This window comes from Mustela nigripes, chromosome 7 (genome assembly GCF_022355385.1).
Source record: "Mustela nigripes isolate SB6536 chromosome 7, MUSNIG.SB6536, whole genome shotgun sequence".
Taxonomy (NCBI): domain Eukaryota; kingdom Metazoa; phylum Chordata; class Mammalia; order Carnivora; family Mustelidae; genus Mustela; species Mustela nigripes.
In genome coordinates this window covers 35,017,934-35,024,209 of record NC_081563.1, presented here as the reverse complement: position 1 = coordinate 35,024,209, position 6,276 = coordinate 35,017,934, and the positions used below count along the sequence as shown (strand labels likewise).

General features: G+C 42.2%; 1 pseudogene; it reads right to left on the bottom strand.

The window, feature by feature from the left end:
- Positions 1-3,863: 3,863 nt before the first annotated feature.
- The window catches only part of LOC132022320 (glucose-6-phosphate 1-dehydrogenase X-like), a 34,264-nt pseudogene continuing 31,851 nt past the window's right edge, over positions 3,864-6,276 (bottom strand).

Sequence of the window (6,276 nt, the reverse complement as noted above, 5' to 3'; positions counted from 1 at the left end):
GGTAAACTTGGTCTTGGCTGGATGCTCTTGCTGACCTTCTGGGAGTGGGGCCTGTTGCCTTGATTCTCAGGTGTCTTTGCCCCAGGAGGAATTGCATCGCCCTTGCCAGGGGCCAAGCTAAGTAATCTGCTCCAGAACTGCTCTAACATTTTTCCCCTGAAGGCTTTCCTCATAGCTTTAGAGGATGAGAATGAAAATGGCAGCTCCTGCCACAGAGGCTCAAGAGTTAGGCATCTGCCTTTGCTCAGGTCATGATCCCAGAGTTCCTGGGTTAGGATTGAACCCCATAGCAGGCTCCCTGCTCAGTGGGGAGACTGCTTCTCCCTCTCCCTCTGCTTGCCACTCTCACTGCTTGTGCACTATCAAATAAATAAACAGAATCTAAAAAAAGAAAGAAAGAAAGAAGAAAAAAGAAGGAAGAAGGAAAGAAAGAGAAAAAGAAAAAGAAAATGGCAGCCTCCCAATCTCTGGCCCCGGAGGAGCCAAGATCTCGGGGCCCCACTGCTCAGTGCACCCTCAGAGAAAAGCAGTTAATCCCTCCCGTCTCCCTGGTCTCAGGCCACACTCTGTGATCACCTGGCCTGTGACCAAGCATTTCTATCTCTGACCCACGGCCCTGTTTGAAGTCTCCAAACCCAGTAGATTCCTGCCATGTGATCCCATGCCCCTCGTCCCAGGGAAGGAAGTGGAGTATCCCTGTTTCTGCCACTTGTTGGGCCCCTGCTCAAAGAGTTGTGGCGTGGCCTCACTGTGCCACAGATCATGGTTTATGGCAACTCCGAGCTGAGAGCTCCCTACTTGGCTCCATCTCTGCAGTGGTTTCCCTGCTCAGATACCTGCCACACTCAGCCGCACCCTCCCATCTTCTTGTGACTCCCAGGGTCCTGAGACCACACTGTCCCAGCGAGCATTACACCCCCCCCAAACACACCCCACTCCTGCTTAGCCACTAGAGTGACATCCCTCACAGGAGCAGACTTCTAAAAGTTCAGATTTTGTGCTCTGAGGCTCTCTGACTTGCCAGTTGCCGGCTTACTGGAGGCTCCCTCCCCTACCCCGCAGTCTATCTTCCCATGTATTGCCGCAGACTCCCTTCTCCACACATCCTACCTTGCAGAAAGTGGTTGCTTTTCTGTTCACAGAGTTGCTGCTCTTCTTTTCTTTGATCTCTAGTTGAGTTCATTGGTGTTCAGAATGGGTTGATAGCTATCTAGCTGAGTTCCTGGGACCAGATGAAATTTAGGTCTCCTACTCCCTTGCCATCTTGCTTCTCTCTGAGGAAACCACCCCTAAAAGGATTTTACACCACCCTGGAAGGAGCTCTCCACCCTTTCCCAAGTGACAAAAACTTGATTGGATGCCAGGCTCAGGGAGGGTTAATCAGATTTAAACAGCCCACAACAAGCTCAATAAAACTTAGAAATTCCAGTGGCAACCCTCTCAGGTCCCCGCCCTCCTCAGGAGATTTGTATTATCACTTTGTTATGGCTCAATAAACCTTGCTTTGCTGCTAGAAAAAAAAAAAAACTTTTGTAATTTTTTAAATGTTTACTTATTTATTTTTTTAAAGTAATCTGGACACCCAACAGGGGGCTCAAAACTCACAACCCCAAGATCAAGAGTCTCGTGCTCTATCGATTGAGACAGAGAGGCGTTCCCTATTATCCTCTTATTTCTCATAGGATTATGCTCAAAGTTTGGTGGTTTTCATGGAGTAAGATTCAGGTGTTTGAGAAGCATAGAATTGTGGTCTCACTCTAGCACCAGAAATGACCAATGCTACATACATAGCAGAAATCCAACCTTTCAGAGAGCATGGCCCCTCAGCTGGTACCTGAGTTCTTTCTAAGTCAGCAGGAGGCAATCTCCTCCTATCTGCCCCTGTCCTAGAAGGCCTAGGCATTGTCCATTTACATTATCTTGAGGAATCTCAAGGCAAGCCTGATCATGGCCTGCTGCAATTTGTTTTCTTGCTCTTTGAGTTTGCTTAATATCATTTTCTTTTCCTTTATTTTCAGTCTTTTCAGATTTTAAGGGCATCTCTTAGAGATGATGTAACTGGATTGTATCTCCTAGAGTGAGTGGGTGAGTGTGTGATTTATTTATTTTGCCCAAACTGAAAAATCCTGTCAATCAATAAGTAAATTTAACCCATCACATTTATTATGAGTATCCCTCTGTTGGGACTTATTTCTACCTACTTTTTGTTCTTTGATTTAATTTTCCACCTTTTTTTTTTTTTTTAAAGATTTTATTTATTTATTTGACAGAGAGAGATCACAAGTAGGCAGAGAGGCAGGCAGAGAGAGAGAGAGGAGGAAGCAGGCTCCCTGCTGAGCAGAGAGCCCGATGCGGGACTCGATCCCAGGACCCTGAGATCATGACCTGAGCCGAAGGCAGCGGCTTAACCCACTGAGCCACCCAGGCGCCCAATTTTCCACCTTTTGTTGGATTGCTGGAATTGAAGTTCTATTACTTTTCTTTTAATTGTTTGGAATTTATATTTTCTGTAGTCTTCTATGTTTTGTTTGTATGTTCTTTGACATATCAACTAAACTTATTTTTTTCTCATTTTTATTGTTGATAATTACCTATTCCTAGTGAGAAAGGAAGATTAGCATGGTTTTGCTGCTCTCCATTCCACCCATGATGATATCATCTGTAGTTTTCATTCTAGTTATTATTAAATTTTTTTGTAAAATTAACAGTTATTTAGACTAAACATTTTTTGCTTTCACTAATCACTCTTGCATTACTTTTTCTTGTTTTTTCTTCTTTCTGAAACAACTCCTCTAATAATTTTTTCATAAAGTAAATGAAAAAGTGGGTCTTTTTATATGTGAGAATCTCATTTTGCCCTCATGTTTGAATGAAAATGGCCTGTAAATTTTTAGATTTCAAAATTATTCCCTCATCAAAATGGAGACTTAAGGTCTGTGCATTTTTTATATATAAGTCATATTTCAATAAAATAAAAAACCCTTTGAAACTTGAAGCTATCATTCCATTGTCTTTCAGCAACCAGTATTATTGAGGAAAACTACTTTTTTCATATGCCTCATGTTCTTTTGTTTGTGATTTTTTTTTTCCTCCTTGGGTCTTTTCTTTATCCTCAATGTTCTGAAATTTCATCAGTACAGGTCAAGGTGAAGGTCTTTGTTTTCATATTCTGTTTGGCAACTGGTAGGCTTTTTCAATCTGAAGAATCTTTCTTCAATATTAATTGCTTTATTCTTTGAGCATTTAATGCTCTATTCTTTGAGTATTCTCTTTTTTCCTTATTTTTCTCCATTTTCTCCTTCTGGAATTTTGCATATTTGAACTTCTGCATCTATTCTTTTTTTCATGTTTCACTTCTTTGTAGTTTTGCAGTGCACTCTGTTTGATTCTAGATCATGAATTGATTTATCAGCTATAATCTTTCTGCTATTCAGTCTATCTAATGAGTTTTTAGTAAATTTTTACTTTCAAAGGTACTTAGATTTTTTTCTTTTGTGGAGCCCAATACAGGGACTTGAGCTCATGACCCTGAGATCAAGATCTGACCTGAGATCAAGAGTCAGCTGGTAGGGCAGAAGGACATTTGGGAGCCCAAGACACGGGGGACTGCTGGGTAGCACAGAGGTCCCTTCCAGTGAGTAACCAGGAATGTCATGTGGCACTGAGACTAGCGTGAAAGAACTGCCCTCCCCCAATTCCAAGGAGCATGCTGTTGCTAGCAGTAGTGTGAGGTCGCCATAGGCCCACTGTGGCCCACCCAGTGGTCTTGGTTCAAGACAGGGCTGAGGATTGGCAAACTTCAGCCAGAGGTTCTAGATCATCTCCTTGCCCAGGTAATGGTTGATGAGGTAGATCTGGTCCTCTCAGAAGGAGATGTGGTTGGAGAGCCAGCTGGAGCTTTGCAGGTCTCTCCCAAAGGGCTTCTCTACAATGACACGGTTCTAGCCTGTCTGGTTCATGCAAGTGTCATGGATGTTCTTGATGACTGCCTAGTATACAGTGGGGTCAAGGCTTGGTAGAAGAGGTGGTTGGCCTGCTGCCCCTTGTGGAGGGCATTCTTGTGGCTGTTGAGGCACTTGTAGGAGATGGTGTCCTCTTACTGGCCAGCCATGTGGGAATTGTGGGCAGAGAACACCTCTAGCTTGGGCTTCTCCTCTGGGGCGGCTTTGAAGAAAGGTTCGCTCTGTTTTCACATGTCTGCCACTGTGAGGTGGGAGGTGGTGTAGCCCACGATGAAAGTATTTTTGGGCAGAAGGCCATCCTGGAACAACTGCCCGATGGTGGAGTAGATCTTCTTGGCTAAGTTGGCTGATGCATCCATGATGATGAAGATACGTTTACCAGATTGACGGAAGACATTACCCTGGTACAGCTCTTCCCTAGGCTGCGCCACACCCCCGACCTTCCTTAACCATTGGGGATGCCTACGACCCGCTGAGCAAACCCGCTGAACGCAAGGTGTGGGTGGAGCCTCAGAAGACCCTCCCCTGGGGGCAGGACAAGCCCTTAAATTTAGAAAATTTTGGTCTATTTTTTTCTTCCCTTTTCTCTGTTCTCCTTCTAGTATTTCTATAATGTGTATGATGGAGCACTTAGTGGTACCTCACAGGTCTTTTAAGGTCTTTAAGGCTTTGTTCATTTTTGCCATCTTTTTCCTTTTTTCAGACTGGATAATCTAACTTATCTTCAAGTTCATTGCTCCTTTCTCATGCAGCTCAAATCTCCTGTTGAACCCCTCTACTGAATTTTTTTTTCAAGTATCATGTTTTTTAACGCCAGAATTTCTATTTAGTTGCTTTTATGATTTCTGTTTCTACTGATATTCTCTATTTGGTGAGACTGATAACATGTTGTCCTTTAATTCTTTAGATATGGTTTCCTTTAATACTTTGAACATATTTATAATAGCTGACTTAGGGGCATCAGCGTGTCATGGTCAGTTGAGAGTGCAACTCTTGGGGTCGGATCTGGTAGTGATCTCAAGGTCATGGGATCAAGCCCTGCCTTAAGCTCGGTGCTCAGTGCAGAGTCTGGTTGAGTTAGTCTCTTCCTCTGCTCCTCTCACCCATGTATTCACTCCCTCTCTCAAACAAATAAACAAATCTAAAAAAAAAAAAAAAAAGGCTCTGTCTAATACAGATGGCCATCAGACACATGACCAGTTGCCGAACATCACTCATCATTAGGAGAAAGGCAAATCAAAACTACAATGAGCTATCACCTTACACCTGTCAGAATGGCTAAAATAAAAAACACACAAAAAAACAAGTGTTGGGGAGGATGTGGAGAAAAGGAACTCTTGTGCACTGTTGCAGGGAATGCAGTGCATTTCTGGTGCGGCCACTGTGGAAAAACAGTTTGAAGTTTCCTCAAAAAATTAAAAATAGAACTATGCTATGATCCAGTAATCACACCACTGGATATTTACCCACAGAATACAAAATACTTAATTCAAGAGAATACATGCATCCATATGTTTATTGCAGCAATATTTACAATAGCCTAATTATGGAAGCAGCCCAGTGTCCATAGACAGATGAATGGATAAAGACGCGGTATATATACACAGTGGAGTATTATTCAGCCATAAAAAAAGAAAGAAATCTTGCCATTTGCAACAACATGGGTAGAGCTGGAGAGTATAATGCTAAGCAAAATAAGTCAGAGAAAGCAAATACCATGTGATTTCACTCATGTGGAATTTAATAAACAAAATAAAGGAAAAAGAGAGAGACAAAGCAAGAAACAGAGTCTCAACTATAGAGAACAAACTGGTTATGGAGTGGGGGGTATGGGTGAAATAGGTGAATGGAATGAAGAGTACCCTTATCGTGATGAGCACGGAGTCACGTAGAGAGCTGCTGAATCACTATATTGTATACCTGAAACTAAATATAATACTGTATGTGAACTATACTGGAAATAAAACAAAAAATTGGGGTGCCTAGGTGGCTCAGTCAGCTAAGCGTCCAACTTCAGCTTGGGTCATGATCTCAGGGTCCTGGGACTGAGTCCTTCATCAGCAGGGAGTCTGCCTCTCCCTCTGCCTCTGCCCCTCCTCATGACTCATATGCACATGCACTCTCAAAAACACATTTTTAAAAAAATTTTTAAAAATAAAATAAAAAACTAAAAAAAAAAGAAATTAATTAAAATTTTAAAAAGTCTAGTAAGTTTGACATCTAGCCTTCCTCAAGGGCAGTTTCTAGAGACTGAAATGAGTCTTATTTATATATATATACACATGTATATATGTATACATATATACATGTGTAT